Genomic DNA, 24120 nt, shown 5'->3' with positions numbered 1-24120 from the left:
AAGTCAGTTAAGTTGTGGGTGTATTAACTGACTTATTTTTACAAGCCTCCTACTGCAGAACTGGCTCTTGGCTGCTTGTAATGGGGTCTGTTCATAGTTGCAAACACGACTATCTCCATGAGAACTATTATTATCACTCCTCCTTAGAAACCATTTCCTCTTGTATCAACAGGCTTAACCCTCCATTATCATCATAAGCCACAATGGAGGCACGGCAAGAAGCTGGCTCAACCATGGGCTAGATCACTGAGAAGTAAATTTATAGCATACCTATTGCCATCAGCGTTGCTTTGAGCAGCATTGTCCCCCATAGTCACAAACTGATCTGACATGTATTACAATTTCCTAAGTTTCCTCTGGGAAAGGCACTTGGTAAGGGAGTAACCAATATTCTCTTTACAATTTGCCTTCAGTTATCTATCAGCTAGGGGCAACTGCTAACTAGTAATTAATGTCAAATGCAGAATAAAGAATATATCTTTTGTGCAATTATCACTTAATTTGCATACAATCAAAGACACAAATGTATACTTTAATTACGATGCCCAATATCATAAATATTATTGACTTGTTTGGCATAAAATCATGATACAGAATGAACTGAGTGAAATGTAAAATCCTCCTGTCTTCAAACGTTGATTGAGATCACATTTGTCTGGCTGGAACTGCATATGCGTCCCTGGGGGGTTGAAATATCTGAGACATACTTTCCCAGTTACAGTACAGTATTTGATGTAAGTCAATTTAAATCCTATACTGAATGTAATCAAAAGAGATTTGGATGGAGAACTTTAGTGTCTCTTGGAGGAAAGATAAGTATTACTAAAAAGATAAGCTTTCAAGATTTCTAGACTTGTTCAATAGAGATTTTTTAAAAAATTAGATGTTACTAATAACTTTAAAATATTGATAGAAAGCAAAAGAAAAGGGACTAATCTTTAATTTTCAAAATAGCTGTTTACCTGCAAATTCCATTCAGCAGCAGGTGTGTTTAAATCCCCAACTCTAGATGTTTATCATTAATGAAATCTTTAAAATTTTGCTTTTTACCCAAGTCTCAGAAACCCTCTTTTGGTGGGTTTCGAGATTTTAACACACTGATAAGAACCGTGTTGTGTCTTCATTACAGCACAATGTTTCTTATGGTACCACATGCGGACCTCTATGCCTAAATTATTCCAGTTCAACCAGTTTCCCCACACCATCCTTACTTTTTTGGGGACTTCTAACTAGTAATAAGATTACATACATTGTTTTCACTCTTTTGAATGGAACTGGCACTGAATAAACAGATCATGAACTTGTTGTGAAGGAAGATGCACACAGACAGATGACAGCACTAATATTTCAGCGTGTTTGCAGGTGTTTGTTTATGTGAACAAACTCTTACATCTGCATGTGCTAATTAAATAATTATTTAACTGTTCAATAAGTAACTGATATAATTAAGAATTTTGCATATACATAGTATCATCTGAAATATTTGTGGCCACACTAATAGAAACTAAGTGAAAGACCATGTCAATGTCTTCTGTTATTAGACAAGCGGAAAAAGGACACACCAAAAAGTTCTGAAAAGTACCTGGTTTCAGGTTAATGACCAAAGGGGACTTCTCAAAGATTCAATTAAAATAATAGTCCAAGATTACAAAAGGTCTGAAGAGAGATTCAGTGTTAGAGGTTCTAACAAACCTATCCATGGCTTTCCCGTAACAGGGCCAAGGATGTATTTTTTCTACCAACTCTCATAGAAATCCCCCATCAGCTAAAATCTGACCTCCCCCAAAAGGCTCACCTCACTCAACACCTTCTTATCAGTAGTCACATAAAATGGGTAGTCTGGCTGCACAGATATCCAGAGCCTGAAATTACCCAGAATCACCCATAACAGTGAAAGAGCTTCCTTTTACCATATACATCCATAATTTCGTTTCATGGATGCCGAGGCCAGAAGGGACCACTGTGATCATCTAGTCTGACTTCTTATATACGCAGGCCATAGAAATTCTCCAAAATAATTCCTAGAGCATATCATTTAGAAAAGCATCCAATCTTGATTTAAATATTATCAGTGATGGGGAATCAACCACAACCCATGGTAAGCTGTTCCAATGATTAATTACACTCACTGGTTAAAAATGTTTATCTTATTTCCAGTCTCAATTTGGCTATCTTCAACTTCAAGACACTGGATCATGCTATACCTTTTCTCTACTAGACAGAAGAGCCCACTATTAAATGTGTTCCCCCAGTAGGTATTTATAGACAGTAATCAAGTCACCCCTTAACCTTCTCTTTGTTAAACTAAATGGATTGAGTCCTTGAGTCTACCATGCTAAAGTTGGTTTTCTAATCTTTTAATCACTCTCAAGGCTCTTCTCTGAGCCCTTTCCAATTTTTCAACATTCAACATAGGGAAAGTTGAAAAGAACTATAATTACTAGTGTTTACTATTTTAAAATATTGGGACAAAATTAACTGCTTTCTTCAGCAGTGCTCCCAGATTTATTGAAAATAAACATCAATGGTCCACTGAGTTTTTCAGGCAGCTCTTTTCTTTTAAAACTCTTGGATGCAAGTTATCCGGACCTGATGACTTAAAAATGTCTAGCTTTAGTAGCTTCTGTTTTACCTCCTCCAGAGATACTGATGGAATGCAAAGAGTATTATCATCATCACATGATGAGACTATATCATCTGTTTTTCCCCAAATACAGATCAGAAATATTTATTGAACACTTCTGCATTTTCTTCATTATTATTTATAATTCTACCATTTCCATCCTGTAATGGACCAATACACTGTTAAGATTATTTTGGTTCCTAATATATATTTAAAATTCCTTCTTGTTTTTCTTGACTCTGCTGGCCGTAGATTTCTCCCTTGGCTTCCCTTATCAATTTTCTATAATTCTTAATTTGGGATTTATATTCATTACTATCAACTTCCTCTTTCTTCCATTTGTTATAGAATATATTTTTTTTTACAGCTGCTCTCACTTCCCCTCTAAACCAGTCATTTTTTAAACCACTATGGCTTCTTCCTCGATTGTGGCTTCGTGGGCATCTAGTAAGTTATTCTTAAATTATTCCCAATTATCATTCACATTTTTCTGATGAACTCTTCCTCCCAGCTGATTTGGCTCATAATTGTTTTCAGCTTTTTGAAATTGTCTCTTTGAAAGCACCAAGTATATATACTACTGATCTGAATTTTACTCTGTTTGCACATTATAAATGTGATCAGCTTATGATCATTTGTACCTATGCTATAATTAATTTTTATTACTTTGATCTGTTCCTCTTAATCTGTTAGAAGAAGGTCTAACAAAGAATTCCCTACTGTTGGCTGCAACACTTTTTGAGTCAGGAAATCATCATCTAGAATGTTTAGAAATTCCAGTGATGTGTTTGTACTGGGAGCATGAGACCTCCAGCAAATGGCCTCCAGCAAATGGCATTCAAATTGACATAATCACGCAGCTTTTTATCTTACACATTATAGATAGGTGTGTGAGGAGGTGGTCATCCTGTTCCCCAGTAATTTCATGCTCTATAGCAGACACCAACTAATACCCCATCTTGTGCTTTACCTGTTAGGACATTGATCCATAATCATTCAAGATCATTTTCTTCTGAGTTATCAGTAACTCAGAAACAGGCAATGTCCTTTTTGATATAGAATGCAATTTCTTCTCCCTTTGACCACTTGATTTTTCCTAAATCGATTATAACCATTGCTTTTAACATTCCAATTATGATAATAATCTCAGAAGGTTTCAGTAATACCAACTAGATGAAATTCATGCTCATAATATTCAACAACCCTTTTTTTTTTTCAAATACATTATATAAAGAGAAGCCAGAACTTGCTGGTGAGTTGCAGCCTCTTATCACTATGGAAAAGGGTGGGTGAGTCTGTGCATCAAACTGGAAAATGAGCTCTAACCTCTGCAGCCACCTCCCACATGCTTGTCTAGAAGTGTAAAATATTTCTCACAGTGATATGATATGTTGGAAGCTGAAGATGTGTGCAGCCTAATTTTCTGAAAGATATTTAGGTTAGTCTCTGAACTCCAGTCTAAAATAATTAAAAACAGATTCGACCAATTAAAAACAAAACAAACAAAAACCATCAAATGTTATTATGTAAAAAGTACTATGACTATGATTTTACTGACAAGTCCTGGGGCTCATCTAATATGTATCGTACCATTCAGACAGTTCTCCTGCAAAAGCCCTTTTATAGTTTTTTGAGGAAAAAAGAAAATACTTGAATGGCAGGAATTGGAAAATTGGGCAGGACAGATAACTGCTCTGGATGGCAGAGTAGGCAAATTATTTCAATAAAGAAATGTGTTAAAGGCCTTCTTCAGTTACTGCTCAAGGTGTTTAGATACCTATATCATTTGAAATGTATGTATACATACTGTGACAGACCCAGACCAGTGGGGTACAGGAGTCTGGTAGAGGGCAAATATACTGGTCACTGGATGAGTAGTTTTCTGTTCCCTGAGTGACCAGAGCAGGGGCTGCACTAGAGTAATCAGGAACCTGCTAGAACCAGTTAAGGCAGGCAGGCAGGCTAATTAGGACACCTGGAGCCAATTAAGAAGAAGCTGCTAGAATCAATTAAGGCAGGCTAATCAGGGCACCTGGGTTTTAAAAGGAGCTCACTTCAGTTTGTGGTGAGAATGTGAGGAGCTGGGAGCAAGAAGCTGAGAGTGAGAGGGTGTGCTGCTGGAAGACTGAGGAGCACAAGCGTTATCAGACACCAGGAGGAAGGTCCTGTGGTGAGAATAAGGAAGGTGTTTTGGAGGAGGCCATGGGCAAGTAGCCCAGGGAGTTGTAGCTGTCATGCAGCAGTTACAGGAGGCACTATAGACAGCTGCAGTCCACAGGGCCCTGGGCTGGAACCCGGAGTAGAGGGTGGGCCCAGATTCCCCCCAAACCTCCCAATTGACCTGGACTGTGGGTTCTTCCAGAGGGGAAGGTCTCTGGGCTGTTCCCCAACCCACATGGTGAATCTCTGAGGCAGGAAAATCCGCCAATAAGCGCAGGACCCACCAAGATAGAGGAGGAACTTTGTCACAATACATACACAGTGAAAATAATATTTCCATGCTTATTTCTAAGAAGTACATTTTAAATAAGCATGAAAATATTATTTTCACTGTGTGCACAGACACAATGTGTACATCATGTTAATTGTGCTCCTGAAAGGTGAGGACCTGCTCTGTGTAATTTTACTTTTTCCTCTATCACTTCATAGACATTATGCCCTATTATCTTCCCTCCAGCATTTCTGCATTTATTAGTGAGGAAAATACCAATACAGTATATTTACCTAACAAAAACCATAGCCAATTGTATGTAGCGCAAGAAAGATATATACAGACTATGAGTCACACTAATCTCATGTGTAGAATAGTTCACTCTCTGCTGAAGTGCCCCCTTACAGCTGTGTATGGTGTACACCCTCTCCTCCTCTAGCACTCCCTTTCCAATGGCTGCTCTGGCACTGCCTCCTCTTGAGACTCAGCCCTCCAGTGAGGTGGTGTTTAGTCCCACCCCTTCTGAGGTAATAGAAAGTCAAAAACAAATGCCAATCTCACTGTCCAATCTGCCACCTTTGATGCTGGGCCCAGTGTTCCATACACCCTTTTCTTAGGGTTTCCAGTAGTCCGTATCCCCTTCTCAAGGACTTCAAGCCACCTTACCAGGGGTGGGAGGGGAACCAAGGATCCTAGGACAGACAATCAAGATTCATTCTGTCAGACTCCTTGCTGTCACCTCTCTGGACTTCTTCCTACCAAGCAGGCCTCTCCCACAGCCTCTTTACATTCACCCTACTTTCAGGACCAGGACTTGCAGGGTGCCCCTGGAATCTGTTCCTCCTGGAGCTCTCTCCCTTGTTCTTCACCACAGGAGCCAGTGGCTGTTCCTTGTCTCTGCTAACTTCTGCCAGACTTCTGTATTTAGGAGAGGATACCAGGACCAATCTTTCCCCTGGGCTTCTTCCTTGATCAACCCAATCTCTCTCCTCTAGTCCCAGAGATGGACTACAGAATTCTTCACTCTCTCTATGCAGCCTCCTCCTGCTCCAGATTTCGTCTCTTTACACTGACCACCCAGCTTCACCTCCAACTGAGAATCATCTTTAATTAGCACAGGCACAGGCTCAATATTCAGCCAGGTAGGTTAATTGGCCTCTCAGGCCCATGTTAACCCTTTCAGAATCATACACAACTTATCTCCATCAACTTCTATGGTTTACAGACGAGGGTTGAATCTGTCCCCACAAATCTTGGAATGTTCAACATTGTAACCAGCTGCATTTTCAATGGTAACAAGACATCTGTGTGAACATATTATAAAGTGTAGGGCTAGTTCAGTAGTAAAGGTGCCAGTCTGGGACCTCAGAGATCTGAGATTCAATGTCCTGCTCTACCACAGATTTCTTGTGTGACTTACTGTATCTGTATCTCAATTTTCCATCTGTGAAACGGGTAATAAGTATTTCCCTATTTCATAGGGGTATTGTGAGGATAAATGCATTACATATTGTGAGGTGCTTGGCTACTACAGTAATAGGGCCATATACGTACCTAAGATAGAAATTCTACAGTGAAATTTATCTCATTTGAGATTCACGCATGGAAATGAAAGTAACTGGGTTTTATGTAAAATATCTATCGGGCCCACAAGCCTTTTGTTAAAAATGAAAGCAGCTGAGACCTTGAATTTCTTGGATTTGTTATGAAGCTTTTGCGAGAAGCATCTGGAGGAAGTCACATGAATTACCTTCTGGATTTCTGATTGGCTGAACCTAATTGCTTTGAACAAGAGAGCCATGTGATTTGCAGTCAGGTTGCCATAGGAACAAGCTGAAAATAAGTTTAGCTCTGCAATTTCCCAAATCCCAAATACTAAGGAGAGTTCTGTAGGTTTTTGCACTATCTTTGTGTAGGGAGAGATGTAGGCAGAAAGTGGCAGGGTAAAAGCAGAGCTCCTTTGCTGCTTTCTTTTTGGCCTGTGGCAAAGATTCCAACAATTACTGTAATTCACTTTGAAACCCTTAGGATATGTCTACACTGCAATTAAACACCTACAGCTGGCCATGTCAGCTGACTCAGGCTTGCAGAGCTCAGTCTATGGGGCTGTTTAACTGTGGTGTAGATGTTTGGGCTCAGGCTGCCCAGAATCTGGGACCCTCAGAATGTATTCAGAGTGTCTCAGATGTACTCAGAGTGTGACAGCTAAATACAAGGTAGAATAGATTGTTTAGCATAAGCAGGGCCGGCTCCAGCTTTTCTGCCACCCCAAGCGGCAAACAAACAAAAAAAAGACAAGTGTCCTCCCTCTCTCCTCTTCGGCGGCAATACGGCGGCAGCTCATAGAGGAAGAGAGGGAATGAGGGACCCACCGCCAAATTGCCGCCGAAGACCCGGACGTGCCGCCCCGATACCAGACGGAGTGCCGCTCCTTTGAATTGGCCACCCCAAGCACCTGCTTCCTTAGCTGGTGCCTGGAGCCGGCCCTGAGCATAAGTTATTGTTCAAAATTACTTTTGCTAAACAATCTGTTCCACCTTGTATTTAGCTGTCACGCTCTGAATACCTTTCGCAGACCTAAAGAAGAGCTCTGTGTGGCTAAAAAGCTTGTCCCTCTCACCATCAGAAGTTGGTCCAATAAGAGAGATTACCTCACCCACCTTGTCTGGGACCAACACAACTACAAGAACACCACATACAACTATTTGAAACCCTTAAGCAGGCCTTGACACCTGGTCCAGGCCTAAAAAAATGTAGCACTTCAATCTGGGTACTATTTTTTAAATCTAATCTGTGTACATGCCTGATATCCACTGAATATCCATTTACTTGCTCTGGCATCAGCCTCTTCCTAGTTACTCCTGCACTTAAATATATATTCCCTGCCATAATTTCCTGAATTCTCACTTCTAAGAAGGAAACTGATAAGTAAGGTAGGGAGGCAGCAGATGAGAAGCACCAGTCAAGATAATTTTATAAAACCGGAGGGGAAGGAGCTAAATTGATATGCAGGAAAGGAAAGGGAAGGTTCAATAAGTGGGCAAGGAGGGACAGACTGAAAAAGGTCAGAAACAATCTAAATGGTTGCTACAGAGTCATGTTAAAATGTTAAGACAAATGAACCTCTGGGGGCTGCTCTAAGCATGAGAACCATTGAACAATTAAATGGATAATAATATTAAACCAGTGGTGTCCTGGCTAATCAGACTGAGTCTATTTTTACTCTTTGTTATACATACACTATTACCATTGACATCAATAGGAGCTGCAGTTGCATAGCCATAGGCAGAATTTGGCTAATTGTGTGTAAACAGTGAAGGTATAATCAACAGACAGATTTTATTTAGTACATCCAGTGGTGTTTCACTGTACTTCAAATGCTGATGAAAATCTGTAACCACAAAGTCCGTATCAAGAAGGTGACAAAAATATTTGTCCTCTGCTATCTCTGTATATCACCATGTCATTACTTTCTGCCACAGTGCGATAAGATTTTAAGAAGTGTTAACACATTAGGCTTTGCAATGTTTGTCTAGACTTGCATCAAAATGCAAGATTACATCGATGAATGAAAGGGCAATGGAGAAAGTTAAAGCTATTTGCATACCTTTATACATACACACACACACACACCCTTTACTCTTATTGCTTTTCCAAAGACCAGACTCAAATCAAGGGCCTTTATTTATTCATTCATTTTATAAAATCAATGACTGAATAAATCTGCAGGAAAGTACCATGCTCCCAAGTTTCTCTCTCTTCCTTTGCTTCTCTTGACACTATCTCTAGCTTAGGGAAAATATTGAGTATAATTACAGTATTCTTTAAAGAACATGTATTTTGTAACACAAAACTAATAGAGAGATGCTGCTTAGTTCAGACATTACATGCCTTATTATGGACCTAATGCTGTGTGCTTACAATTCTGATTGAAATCAGTACTTCACAGGATCAGACCCTAGTACATTTATCTCCATGTTTTAATCTTGGAAAAATGAATAAAGGCAAGGAAGAAATGTCAAGATAATGATGTTAGTCAAAGATTCAAATAGAAAATCATAAGCTGGAATTAGTTTCTACAAAAGCTGCTAGTCAAAGAGTGATTTAATGTTCAGTCTGATACTATCAACTATTAATTAATAAATCAGGATTTTAACAATGTCCAAGTTAAATACATCTCAGCTATGGTGTAAATATAACAAAATCTCCAGACATGTCTGTATCAAGATACATATCTGATTCAACTGCCTCCAATTTTATTCCTAGTTTTGTGAATGGAGTTGACATTTAAGTATGTACAGAATATACACAGGCAAGATATCAAATTAAACAAAAGATTTCCTAGTTTTAATGTATGGCATTTAAATAGTCTTTTATTGCACTATTTGTAAAACCTTTTATAGAATACTAAAAAATGTTGGGGACTGTTTAAAAATGTTAATCCTATAATTAACAGTCGCAGACATACACTTTTCCCCGGCACAAGGCACTGATATTCTAAATCTGTCACTATGAACTTTAGAGTAGTAGACAGCCATCTGCTTACATGCAGTCATCTAAAACAAAGCAAGTATGTGTATCCTAATGTTTTCTCCACTGAAGCATAGGGCCATCATGATGAAGCAGATAGAACAGTTTAGCTAATATAAATTAAGGCATAACTTCATGGAGAAAAATATAAATGAATTTCACATTGCTATCAAAATTTATTTTACATGCAAATAATATTGAGGGACTGGATAAAGGTGAACAGAAACATTAGAAAGTAAGGCACAGTGGACACTGGTCAGTCATTAGCTTTATGAGTTATGCTTCAGTATATTCCCTATACCTAAAGATCTTTTCTTTATATTACATGACCTAGCATTAGTTTGTTCAACACTAAACATTTAATTTACACTGGCAGCAAGTCTTCTGTGAAACCTGTGCTACATTTCAAGTCAAAGTTGTTAAAACAAAACCTCTAGCAGCCAGTCACTAACAGATAAGTACGCTATAAGTGTAGTGTACTTTCACAATACAAGTAAAAAAATAGGAGGTAGTGTTTTAAAGGAAAATAACGCCCAAAATGGTTTCATTTATATTCGTTGGGCCACATCCTCAGATGGTGTAAACTGGCATAACTCCATTGAGATTAATGTGAAGTTGAATTCAGATTGAACTAGACTTCAGTATAGCTACATTGATTTACACCAGCTGAGGATTTGACACATTATGTAGTGTTTCTTTAGCTATACAGAGAGAGAGTCAGAATTTTATAGACACATTTCCTATTTCTGTCCAATTGTTTGGTAGAAATATGTATGGGATCTACCCACTACTGTTCATGCTCAGTTCAAACCAGAACATCTGCTATACCCATCCAGTTGTCCTTAATATCTCAGTATTAACATTTTAGACTTGATTTTTTTTTTTTTTAGGGGATGAACAAGCTATTCTAGTGTGTCACAGAAAGAGGGACATACTAATAAAAAGAAACAATTGCAGATAATTTAATACTGCTGAGCTAAATCATGTAACTGAGATAATGACATTCTCAGGCTTCCACTCTAGAGGAGGAAGGGCCGATATGATGTCAGAAATATGTGACTGTCACTGGAAAACCAATTGATGTACATATAAGCTGAGCTACATGTAAGAAATTCTCATACTAACAGAACCAAAAGACCAGCAGATAAATAATAAGGCTCTTAGCATGTTCAGTCTGCAGTATACCAGTTAAGTACACTAGATATTTTCTTGCTAATACTGTGACTTGCCTAGTGATGGAAAGTTGATGGATGTTAGGATGGATAGGAAGAGAATCTATTCTTGAAACTATTTAGTAATTTTATAGGAACATGACTCTCAATCTCCAGGATTATATAGAGGCTGATTGCAGGGGGACACACAAGTAGCCAGAGGAGAATTTCCCTTATGCATGTTCAGTGCAGGGCTGCTGTAAGTGACCTTACATTTTTCAGAGTAGCAGCCGTGTTAGTCTGTATCCGCAAAAAGAACAGGAGTACTTGTGGCACTTTAGAGACTAACAAATTTTTATTAGTCTCTAAGGTGCCACAAGTACTCCTGTTCTTTTGACCTTACATTGTCTCCCTTGCAAACCCTAGTATTGGATGAGCTAGAAGTGGGGCTGCAGTGCATAGTGACATGGGGATTCTGGACTGCACCCATCCCTCTGTGCTGTGCCTACTAGAGAATCAGACCCTGACTGTCCAAAGCAATGTAGTAATTGATCACTTCCATTTTTGGTGATATCATATCAAAGTATAAATCCCTCTCAAGACTAGCATTAAACAATATTACTACTATCATCATCACCACATACCATCAACACAACTGCAGCCACTGTATACAGACTAATATCAGTGTAATCAAATCTGAACCTGAATTGTGCCAACATACAATGAAACTGGCATGTGGATGGGTGCCAGTCATCTGAATGGGCCTTGTCACTCACACAGTAGTGCTGGCTGGCTTGTAGTTGAGTGACAAAGCACCAATAAGCTGTGCACTCATCAGGAAGAAGCAGACGCGAGATGATTTTACACTGTGGTGCAGACAGTGTGGTTGTTAGCAGGGACCCTGATAGTCTTATTCTTTTTGCTTGCAGCTTTGGATGAAAGCTGGCACATCAAAAGAATGAAAGTTCTTTCTAATTCATTACATTTGTGAGAAACTGTATTGTAGACCAGGGATCGTCAACCTGTGGCATGCGGCTTGCCAGCAGGGCCGGCTCTGGCTTTTTTGCCGCCCTAGGCAAAAAAGCCACCGGCCGGGGGGGGGGCAGCCGGAGGGGAGGGCGGCGAGCCCCGGCGGGGGCTCGGCTCTCCCCCGGACCCCGGCGGCCAGAGCGCCGGGGGCAGCGCCGCGAGCCCCGGCGGGGGCTCGGCGCTCTCCCCCGGACCCCGGCGGCCGGGGCGCGGGGGGGGGGGGGGCGGCCAGAGCGCCGGGGGAGGGCGGCGAGCCCGGCTGTAGCCCCGCTCTCCCCGGCGGCCGGAGCGCCCCGCCGCCCCCCTCCAGGTGCCGCCCCAAGCACCAGCTTGGGTGCCTGGTGCCTGGAGCCGGCCCTGCTTGCCAGCCTAAGCACCCTGGCGGGTCGAGCCGGTTTGTTTACCTGCCACGTCCGCAGGTTCGGCCAATTGTGGCTCCCACTGGCCATGGTTTGCCGCTCCAGGCCAATGGGGGCTGTGGGAAGCCGTGGCCAGCACATCCCTCGGCCCGCGCTGCTTCCCCTGGTGAGCCGCGTGCCAAAGGTTGATGATCCCTGATACAGACCCACTGCGCTGGAAAATCTGCTATGATTTCGTACCCTAACTGGTTGTGAGGCTCTCTCTTTTATTGTTGTACACAGCAAGAATACCATATGGATAGTTTTTCAATGACACTATCAGCTTCTAACACACCTTGGACAGGGTGACCTTGACTCAGAGAACATGAAAAGTGCAGAAGAGTTTATTTGTAAGATGTACCATTTGCCAGAGGTCCACAGCAATGACAAAACATGTGCCATTTTGTTCACATGCTTGTGGTCATTAAAAGCTCTTCCCTCAACAAGTGATGTTCTTTTCTTCCACATGCAGAGAGCTCATTAGCAGGTACTAGTTGGGAGGCAGGGCAACTGCCCAAATCCAATACTTCCTCCTTCAAATACAATGCATTGGAAACAGGCCTGGTGCACAGCTCATGTCATTGTCACCAATACCAGCAGAATATATGGACACAATATTCTGTGGCTGCACAACAGGGTGCAAAAGTCAGCGATGCAGTTGCAGGACATCACAACTTGTTTGTACAAAAGCATAGACATGTAGAGAATTGGAACAAGGTTGTATTAATGTACCTGATATTTAGTTCTTAAGGATAGTACTATCAAATAAGTAGATGTGTCATAAGTAACCTAATAAAAATTTTTTTTCAATCTGCCACTGAATACCAAAGTTACTTGAAACAGAACAACGTTAACATGTATGCTTAACTTGTGTGAATTAAAAGGTTACTTCAGGGATCTGCAACCTTTGGCCCGCAGCCCGCCAGGGTAAGCACCCTAGCGGGCCAGGCTGGTTTGTTTACCTGCCGTGTCCACAGGTTCGGCTGATCGCGGCTCCCACTGGCCACAGTTCGCTGCTCCAGGCCAATGGGGGCTGCGGGAAGTGGCACGGGCCGAGGGATGTGCTGGCTGCCCTTCCTGCAGCCCCCATTGGCCTGGAGCGGGAACCGCGGTCAGTGGGAGCCGCGATCGGCCGAACCTGCAGACGCGGCAAGTAAACAAACCAGCCCAGCTCGCCAGGGTGCTTACCCTGGAGAGCCGCGTGCCAAAGGTTGACGATCCCTGGTTTACTTAATGTTTAGTCAAAATATATTTTCACCTGTTTTTAAGAATAGGTGTTTTCAGGTTATGTGTTATTTCTGATTGTTAAGTCAGCTTGTATACTTTTGTTTCAAAGTGCTAATGCTCAAGTTATAAGAGCTAGGTAAACATGCACTTTCATGGTTGTGTAACATATTAAAATATTTCTAGTACCCCTTGCAAATAAGAAACTGAAATTCAAAAGCTTTATAAAAGGTTGTGCATATTATTTAATCACTTGTATTATATCCTACAGCTCATTAAGCTTCCAATGAAGTATGTTAATCCTAAACAAAAAGGAAATGAAGAGTGACACTTCACCAATTTCTATGTGTCATATCGTTTTCTTTGTAGAGCCCTTTATACACAACCTACATTTTGGGAAAAACTATATTTGGATTTAGCACACCCTAATTATATTCAAAAGTTTTGTTACCAACTTTTAGCAAAAAATGCCTCTTAGAGTTAACTTTTCTGAAAACCTGACCAGTCTATAAGCAACAGGTACAGTAAGATGAGGACTGACGAATATGTTCTGTTCAATATGCTGAAGACATGGTGACAATGGTGTAAGTGTATGATTATTTGTGAAGAAACAGAACTCATCTCTCCATTTCCCTACCCCTCATTCAAAACCATAATGAAACATGACATCTAATAGTTCAGCCACTTCTGGGAGGAAAAATACACAGTTTGTGCAAAGCATAGAATGTCCTGTAACTTTGTCAAAGAAATGGTAAAATCCTATCACTCGTTGTAACAGTTTGTATACTTTGAATTTGTTATTCACAACAATGTGAATGCTTGTGCACTGAGTTTCAAAACATGGAATAGAGGAGAACTGAGTCATGTACTTTAACACACAGAAAAAAAATGTGAGATTCCCTTGAGACATCTATACATAAAAAAGACTGATTCATTCTGTACATACACTGAAGTCAATGGTGTTGCACCAATGGAGGTGCAAGGATGCAAATGAGGGCAGAATTTGTTCTGAGGGTTTACTTCAAAATCTTAATTGTGAATGATTTTTTAAAAAGAGTTTCTACAGTCAATTGGCCTGTGTAGCAGGGTGAACACCCGCTTCAGCCCTGAAGGGGTTGGAAAAGCCCTGCAGAGGGCTGGGGCTGTGTAAAGGGGCAAAACCCCGGCTGATTGGGGAAGTGGCTGCAGCTGGGGCCATGCCCCAAACTGAGCCACTCAGCCTTATAAGAAGCAGGGCCGGCTCCAGGCACCAGCTTACCAAGCAGGTGCTTGGGGCGGCACGTCCAGCTGTTCGGCGGACGGTCCCTCACTGCTGCTCGGAGCGAAGGACCTCCCGCCGAATTGCCGCCGCAGATTGCGATCGCGGCTTTTTGTTTTGTTTTGTTTTGTTTGGCTGCTTGGGGTGGCCAAAACCCTGGAGCCGGCCCTGATAAGAAGGCCAGGATAGCCAGAGCAGAGGAGTCTCCCTCTGACAGGAGAGAGAGACAGGCCTGGCTGCAGGGAGCTCACCAGGGACCTAGAGTGAGGCAGGGCTGGGGAAAGGCCTTGGGGGCTGCGAAGCCCTAGGCCAGCAACTCTGCAGGCTGCAGGGCCTGGTCCTAGGCCCATATAGGTATTGGGGTTGCAGAGGGGCAGCCTGAGGGTGAGTAAAGGCAGCCAGTCTAAACCCCTTGTTGCCTGTGATGATTGGCTGATAGACTGCAGACTGCCCCAGGGCGCAGGGGCTAGATGGTGACTGGCAGTAGCCACAACTGAGGCGACATTGGGATAGGGGGTGGGGGTTCCCCTGGGTGGGGAAACCCAGAGAGAGAGTGGGGTACTGCCAGGGGGGCAGCACCCAAGCGAAGGGCTCCGGGGTTCGGGAGGGACACGGGGGGCCAATGACAGGCGGGACACCTGGCCTGTAGAGGGTGCTCCGGATGCTGGGTGAGCTAATTCCTGAGAAGACCAGCAGGAGGTGCCGCAGGGGTGAGTCCACACCTGATTACAGCCTTATTTCCCGTGAAGTCCTTGGGCAAAGCTCTCATTGACTTTAATGAGAGCAACACTGGGCCCGGAGAGTTTGATTCAACCCTGGGATTACACCAAAGTAACCCAGAGTAAAGGGCTCCTGGAGGCAGAAAGACCAGTTGGTGGGTGAAATGGCCTCTGCACAAGGCATTAGCAACTTCCACTCCACTCTGCACTGGACAATGCAGCCCCAGAAGCAGGCGGCATTAGCCAAGGTGGATGCATTCATTCAGCATATGGCATGTGTATGGCCTGCTAAAAGAATGCTGATGGCACTTCAGCTGTAGTTTAAAGATGCCTGCTCCTGTCAGGATCCCCAGAAAGGCCAAACACTATCTGAGTCCCCACTGCGGTTTAGGAACTCCTGCTGGTACAAGGGTTTCTATTTGCACTCCCTGCAATATGGAGGATAAATCTCTCCCTAAAATTCAAATAACCATAAGAAATAACACTCAAAAAGATTCTGTATTGCGATCAAACATGTTCTGTCTGAAGAACTTCCTTAGAGACACAAACGTTTTTTAGGTAGGTAGTTTACAGCACAGCTTATATAACTCTAATAAATTCAGAAACAATTATACAAGGTAATTCTATATAATAGATGTGTGGGATATATTCCCACAATTAAGTTTTAACACTAACCATTTGAAAAAAAATATGAGTATGATTTAGTTTACTACAAACTTGGGAAAGAGATAAGAAGTAACAAAATATTCTATGAAATCCAAGGCATCACACACTGCAGTCATTTTTTCTAACCTCGAGTCATTGATTGGTTTCCCATACAGTACAATGACCTACTTTCAGCCAGTTATACAAGGTGATGCAGGTTAGTTCCATTATCTTCAGATATATTGACAATCTGGAAAGTGCATTTTTGGCTCTAGTTGCGTGGTACTATTTCATACAATGGAAAGTCTATTAGAAGGATATTAGAGCTTTAATTGTAATGGGGGCATATTCTCCTTTAGCTACGCACAAGTAATTCCCATTAGTGCTAATGGGAACTATCTACCACCACTGAGAGGTGATTATACCTTACACGTTAAAACAATATTTTAAACTTGCTATACTACTTATTAGGAAAAGTAAGTTTCTGAAAAGTAATAGCATAAAAGTATTATGATTGCAAACATAAAAGGTAACAGCTACTGTCCAGTTTGTCTTATATCATTCATAATTTTTACAAGAAAACCAAAGTTATCCACAGAAGTCATTTTATCTAACATCGAAGCTAACTAAAATGTGCTTCTTTGAGCTGTCTGTGAAATATCAGCGTCCACGTACAGCAGTAATTCAATAAGGGTATAAACAAAATGCAGGGGGAAAAGTCTTTTAAAAGTCAACAGTAGCTCCATACAACTAAATGGAAGTCAGGCAGAAATTTAGGATTAGTCAAACTGTCCAGCCTAAGAAAAATTGGGAGCAACAAATGCATTCTGTTGAAATGAAAAGCTTGCTGTCTTTAAGGAGATATAAACATTTCTCTTACTTTGCATGACTAATATTTTTTCTCTTCCAATGGTGGTGTAATGTTCACTGACTGTTGGCATTCCACAGTGGTCTTTATTTATTCTATTCTGCAATTGTTGTTAATGTGCCTGCTTCTGAGCTTCACATGAATGTAATTCCATTTATTCCAGTGATCTTACTCCTGATTTACTGAGAGTGAATGAAATCAGAAGCAGGAAAAAAAAAATGTTTGCAAATCTCTCTTTGCCTTTTTTTCCGCTCTAAAGAAACAGAACACTGATATGTAAAAAATGAATATAGAAAGAATGAAGCAAAATTACCTTTTTCACAGAAACGCCCAGTGAAATGTAAAGGGCAGTCACATTGAAATGATGTGGCCCCACTAGAAAGATGGATGTGATGACAAGTCCCTCCATTATGGCACAAACTCTCCTGACACACTGATGGCAACCCAGGAGCACTCAAGGAAGGCACAACAGGCTTGAGAAGTTCAGATATATCAGAAGTAGCAGCAAGGACATCTGTTGACATCTGTGTAGAAGGAGGAAGCCTGGAAGGATACAAACAAATGATTAAAAGCAAAGAATTAAGAAATCACAATGAAGTCTAATTTCAAGCAATACTAAAAGTCCATGCATGAAGTTAAGAAAAAACCTGATTTTTTTTTTTTAAATCTTGTGGCTGAGTATTTTATTTAAATAAAAATCGTATGTGCATTAGTAATTCCCAAGCCAACTCCCCATCCTGCAGGCAGTGAAATTAAAAAAAAAAAAGAAAAAAGGCAACTGCCTATGCATTCACTGGGGGCTCCTAGTAGAAGAATTCATGAGTTCTTACCAGGCAGGGGGAGATCCTCGCTCTCCTTGCATGCAGTACAATTTACACCAGTCATTAACTCTAAATCTGAGGGTTATAGCAAGGGAGTGATGAATGAACAGAGAACTATATATCAAATTTCTACATTTTAGGGTGGGTTGTGCTATAAAATATATTTATTTATTGCATGAAATTCCCTACCCTATAAGGACAGCACATAATAACTACATCCCCCCCAAACACTGTAAAACTGACTAACAAGTTATAATCATATCACAGGAATACAGTGCCTGTCTAAAAGAGGTGGAAATGTTCTACCAGCAGTATGTCAGATATGGTCACTTTATTTGTACTAAAGTTTTGATACTAACACTCTAAAATTATCCCATGATCAATCCTCCCCTAGTGCAGCATATATCTGTACACTGGTAAATACTAGAGATGGGAAGGAAATATTTTTCTTTCTTTGAAAATTTTTGAGATTTTGAAAACAAAATCCTGTTCTGCATTGGGACAAAAGAGGGAAATCTTAAAAATTTGCATAAAAAAAGAATTCAGGTCAACTGAAACATTTTTTTTCAATAATTCTGAAATGTTTCTTTTCAGTGTTGACATTTCCCTCCCCCCTCCCCATTTTAAATGATAAATTAACTTAAATTTCAAAAAGAAAAGTCATTTTGAAGCAAAACCTGGAACTTTTCTATATGCAACTTCTAGATGGCCATTAACTGACCAATGATGGTGTCTTGCAGTGGATGTGCCATATTTTCTTTCCTGCCTGAGGCCAGAAGGACTTCCAGTACATGAAGTGGAATTTGGTGGCTATGCTGGAGGAAGATTTTTTGGATTCCAGGGGCAAGCAGAGACACTACTGAGAATCAGAGAAGGTGAGGAGTTCCTAGACATCCAGGTCCAGGAAACATAAATACCCCAGGTTCAAGAAAAGAAGGAGCTGGCCACCAAGGAATTGGTGAGAGACAAATTCAGAGAGGAGAGCTGGCAATTCATAATCAGCAGAGGCAAGAGGTCACAACAGCATTCTACATGTCTTGAGACATGTGGGATGGACAGTCTGTGGGCAACAGACAGAAAAGGACCAAAAGAAATTCCATACAGCTAAAATATTCCAACTAATAGCATATCATCAATGTGAAAAATGTGAAAGACACCTCTCAAGATCCAGCTGGTCCAAGGGAAAGTAGTGATGTACAGGAAACACCTGTGGATGGTAGCTTAGCCCAATTCCTCTTGTTTGTTACCCAGGCTCTTATGATGGGTGTCCAGACAATTAAAGAATTTCTTCTTTTCTTTTCCATTGGTTCCTTGATTAATTGTTTTCAACATCTCCATTCTGTGCTAAATGAATGCTCATATCTTCCCCTCTTTTTACCTTCCCCTTTTGTTATACATTTAATACCCTCCTGACTACTCTAGCCAGCCTGTTCCTGAGGAGTTTGGTTCCCGTTCTATTTCAGTGAAGGATATCCAATCTATACATCCTCTTCTCCCCATAGAAAGTGAACCAATGTTCCAGAAAAACAAAACCATACAGCTCTGACTTATCCAGTAGTTCACTTTCAGAATCTTCTGTCTTCCCTCATTAGTGGGACAGGAAGGATCTCAGAGACGATTGCTTGGACATCGTTCTTACTCAGCACACTTTTAATTTCCCTGACATCATCTATTATCTGGGAGATATCCTGTGACACAATGCCATTAGTGTCGATGTGAACAATCACCAAGGTATTCTTGCCCATTGACTTCAGAAGCCAAGACACAAATTCAATCTATTTGGCATTACCGTAATGTACTAGGGTGATTTGCATGATTGGAATGTTAAAATCAATAGTTATAACTTAAGTAGGAAGAATCAAGTGTGCAAAGGGAGGAGTAGCATTCTATGTCAACAATGACATTATCTGTTTCCGAGTTACTGATAGATCAGAAGAAAATTATCTTGATTGCTTATGGATCAATGTCCTAACAAGTAAATCACAAGATGGGGCACTGGTGTGTGATACAGTACACCAAATCAGAGGGAACGGAATGACCATCTCCTTACACCAATCTATAATGTGTAAGATAAAAAGGTGCATGATCCTGGGGGACTTCAATTTGACTGACATATGCTGGCGGTCTCATGCTTCCAGTACTAAAACATTTGGATTTTCTAAATATTATAATGACAATTTTCTAATTCAAAAAGTGTTGCATTCAGCACAGGGGAATTCTTTATTAAATCTCATCTTGACTGTTAAAGAGGAACAGATTACAGAACTGAAAGGTAATGGGAGCTTAGGTACAAGCGATTATGATTCAATCACATTTATAACGTGCAAACAGAATAAAATCTAGATCATTAAAATCCATACTTGGTGCTTCAAAAGGGTCAGTTTCAGAAAGCTGAAAACAATTACGAGCCAGATCAGCTGAGAAGAAACATTTAATTAGAAAAATGTGAATTATAATTGGGAATTGTTTAAGAACACTTTACTTCACATCCCCCAAGAAACCACAATCCCACAATCAAAGAAGAAGACTGTACTGGTTAAAAAAAACAACCTGGTTTAGAAGGGAAGTTACGGTAACTATAAAAATGTATAACAAATGGAAGAAAGGGGAAGTTGATAATAATGAATATAACTCAGAAACTAAGAATTGTAGAAAATTGATAAGGGAAGTCAAGGGATACAAAGAGACATCTATGGCTAGTAGAGTTAAGGATAATAAGTATACTGGGAACAAAAATCCTAACAATGATATTGGTCCATTACTATATGGAAATGGTGAAATTATCAATAATAATGAAGAAAATGTAGAGGTATTCAATAAATATTTCTGTTCTATATTTGGCAAAAAAACCCCAACAGATAATGTAATTACATCATATGATTACACTCTTCCTATTCCACTAGCTTCTCAGGAGGATGTTAACAATAGCTATTAAAGCTAGATATTTTTAAATCAACAGTTCCATTTAACTTGCATCAAAGAGTTATAAAAGAGCTGTCTACGGAGCTCGCTGGACCATAGATGTTGATTGTCTATAAATCTTGGAACACTGGAAAAGTTCCAGAAGATTGGAAGAAAGCTTATGTTGTGCCAATATTTTAAAAGGATAAATGGAGATGACCCAGGTAATTAGAGGACTGTCAGTCTGACATTCATCCCAGGCCAGATAATGAAGCAGCTAATACAGGACTCAGTTAATAAAGAATTAAAGGAGAATAATATAATTAATGTAAATCAACATGGTTTTATGAAAAACAAATACTATCAAATTTAACTTGATGAAATCACAAGTTTGGTTAATAAAGGTAATTGTGTTGATGTAATATACTTAGACTTTTGTAAAGCTTAGTACCGAAGAATGTTTTGATTAAAAAAAACTAGAATGAAATAAAATTAACATGGCACACATTAAATAGATTTAAATCTGGCTAACTGATAGGTCTCAAAATGTAATTGTAAATGGGGAATCAACAAGCAGATGTGCTTCTAGTGAGGTCTTGCAGAGATCAGTTCTCATTCCTATGCTATTTCACATTTTTATAAATGATCTGGAAGAAAACATAAAATTATCCCTCATAAAGTTTGCAGATGAAACAAAAATAGGGGGAGTGGTAAATAATGGAGAGGACAGGTCATTGATACTGAGAAATCTGGATCACTTGGTAAACTGAGTGCAAGGAAACAATATGTATTTTAATATGGCTAAATATAGATGTATACATCTAGGAACAAAGAATGTATGCCATAATTACCCAATGCGGGGGCTCTACCTTGGAAAGCAGAGACTCTGCAAAATATTTGGTGATCATGGTGGATAATCAGATGAACATGAGCTCCTCGTGTGATGCTGTGACCAAAAGAACTAATGTGCTCCTGGGATAAATAAACAGGGGAATCTCATATATCAGTAGAAAGGTTATTTTACCTCTGCATTTGGCACAGGTGTACTGTATCCAGTTTTGATATCCACAATATGAAAAGGATGTTGATAAATTGGAGAAGGCTGAGAAAAGAGCCATGAGAATGATTAAAGGATTAGAAAACCTGCTTTACAATGAAAGACTCAAGAAGTTTAATCCACTGAGCTCAAAAAAGAGAAAGCTAAAGGGTGACTTGATTCTAGTCTATAAATACCTACCTTGGGGAACAAATATTTGATAATGGGCTTTGCAGTTCAGAAGAGAAAGGTATAACATGATCCAATGGCTGGGATTTGAAGATAGGCGCATTTGGACTGGACATAAGGCGTAAGTTATTAACCGTGAGGGTAATTAACCATTGGAACAATTTATCAACAGTGGGGGAGTCTCCATCACTGGCAATTTTTAAATCAGGATTGAATGTTTTTCTAGGAATTATTTTGGGGGATTTTTATGGCCTGTGTTATACAGGACATCCAACTGGTTAATCACAATGGTCCCTTCTCAAATTGGAATCTATGAATTGTTTCTAAACTTTTTTTTTTTTTTCAAAAATATTTTTGAAAGAAGAAATTCACAAACACCAACCCTTTCATGCAAAAAGTTTCCTTTTTGATGAATCACCATGTTCTGACCAAAAAAAATAAATAAATCAGCAAAAAAAAAATCTAGTAAATACATTGTTCTTTGGGCAGGAGCATTTAACATTCCAATCTCTGTTAGAATAGCCAAATTTAAAATATTTCCTGTACTCATTTTGACATTCTAACTCTAGGAAAAAACAGAAATCAATTGTGTCAATCAGTTGTTACCCAATGTCTGTGGCCCAATAGGTGGTGACACTAATAGGCAGTCCTCTAGTGCACCTGATGCATGTTGCCTTTGTGTATATGGAAGGAAGACCTTTACATATCTATATGCAGGATTAGGCCCCAAGATCAATTTTGTAATTGTACAGTAACATATGTAGAGTTGAGAAAAGTACTGCAGACTGCAATCACACAATGCCAGAGGAAAATCAATCCAGTTGCCATTTGATTCTTGTTTAGGACCCCTTTAGAGCATTAATAGATACAGACTTGCTCTTAGTTTCTGAATTCTCTCATTAGCTGCTAAATTGGTAAGGATATGTGGGAGGGAGAAAAAAGCATGATAGAAAAGAGGCCAACATTTCCGCCCCCCAATCTTTACCTTGATAGAACTGAAAACTAAATGTTTTTGTTCTAATTGCCAGGTGACACTCATAACTGCTTTTTGTACAGATCACCAAGCTTCTGGCTCACTAAGATCATAAGGACTTTATGGAAAAAGAGGGACCAGACAGTATAGCTAATAAGCAAACAATTATCTTTATCAAGGCAAAGCACATGGAATGTGTACATAAAGCCAGACGTCATGGTACTTTCATAAACTTATACAACTTAAACGGGAGTTCCCTAAAATTATATGTTATAGAATGGAATATTTTTCCATTTTGTGAGGTTTCATTTTGTCCCTTGCAGGCAACATCTGCTTACTAAAAATGGTACTGAGAATCTAATGTATATTGATCTTATCACTCAATATCCTGTTGTTCTGATTTTCTGACGAGTTTTAAATTTTTTAAAATATTTCACTGTTGCCTCAAACTTCATAAACTGCAGTGGCTCACAATGGAAAGAGGTAAATTAGATTGATCAAAACTGTCAGCACTATTTTTGGCCAAGCAAAGTGAGGGTGTTACCTTTAACTTGCTGCTATTTCTCTCTACCCAGCTTTGATGGCATTTCTCTGTCCATCTTTTTGTCTGGATATAATGTTGTCACTTTTGAACACCACACCTGATTAATTCCAAAATTTTAGGGAATGTTCTCAGTATCATTGGGCAAAAGCCTACTAATTGTGGTGAAAATAGACAACTGGATAAGCCTGATTTAGAGTAAAATCAGGCCCACAGACTGCCTGGTGCTTATAGGCAATGCAGTCTGGTGCCCCTTGCTGCTGCCTACGCATATCACAGGTAGCAGCTCAATAAACTGATCTCTTGCACTGGAAGTATAGTTCAACCTACAGAACCAATGAAGTGTGCACCCTCTAGTTCTAATCTGTGTACTTCAGAAATCCATCTTTTACCTATAAAAATAATGTATATTGCATAGGAAATACTAAGAAAACATGGCACTCAAAGAATTTTCTGTTCAATACATAAAGAGAAAGCACATAAATATTCAGAACTAAAATGTATCTCAATATGAACCTGATTTTCAGAGAAAGAATATATTCAGTGTAAAAAAATCTGTGAGTATATATACACATATACACAGACATATATGTGTACACACTTTATTCTCTCTGTACCGATTTTATATGTTTGTGCTCTATTTTTGTGGTTTCATTACTATCTGTCCTTGAGAACTGTTCCCACTTCATCACATTCTGGAGGGATGTAAAACTGAGAAACCAACAACTGATGCCTCATTTTGATCCATGGAATTTGGTCTGACATTATGATCCATCAGAGCTG

The sequence above is a fragment of the Terrapene carolina genome, unplaced genomic scaffold (assembly GCF_002925995.2).
Source record: "Terrapene carolina triunguis isolate 2854851 unplaced genomic scaffold, T_m_triunguis-2.0 Scaffold42, whole genome shotgun sequence".
In the NCBI taxonomy this organism is placed as follows: Eukaryota; Metazoa; Chordata; order Testudines; family Emydidae; genus Terrapene; species Terrapene triunguis.
Note: the sequence above shows the minus strand (reverse complement) of the source record.